A 452-nucleotide genomic window follows, 5' to 3' on the forward strand; every position below is an offset into this window, starting at 1 on the left:
GTTGTTATAACAGGTGAGTATGTTGATAGGTTGTTTATATTTGGTAGTATTAGAATTGACTACACGTAGTCGTTGGGACAAATTGGGTATTTGGATATCTTGTATTATTAATACATCAACAGGGCTGCTTTGATGGAAATATAATTGGTTACGAAAGTTTCGTTTGTTTTGATTATAAAGATGAGGATTACTAATGGGTGGTCGTTAAATCATCTTGGGTATTAGCTTGACTGTTAAAGTAATAGCGAAAAAAAAATAGATAAATCGGGTTGGATATTTAAATGTATCGCTGTATCACTATCGGATGGGATATTATAGTTAGAGGTATCTTTAATTACAGGTGAGTTATACAGGTGGTGCCTTTATATTAGAGCGTAACTACAGATATTTGTTATATAGCAGCTAGGATATCGTGAATAAATGTATGCTAAGTGGGTCATAGAAACCGCCCT

The sequence above is a fragment of the Penaeus monodon genome, chromosome 22 (assembly GCF_015228065.2).
Source record: "Penaeus monodon isolate SGIC_2016 chromosome 22, NSTDA_Pmon_1, whole genome shotgun sequence".
Taxonomy (NCBI): Eukaryota; Metazoa; Arthropoda; class Malacostraca; order Decapoda; family Penaeidae; genus Penaeus; species Penaeus monodon.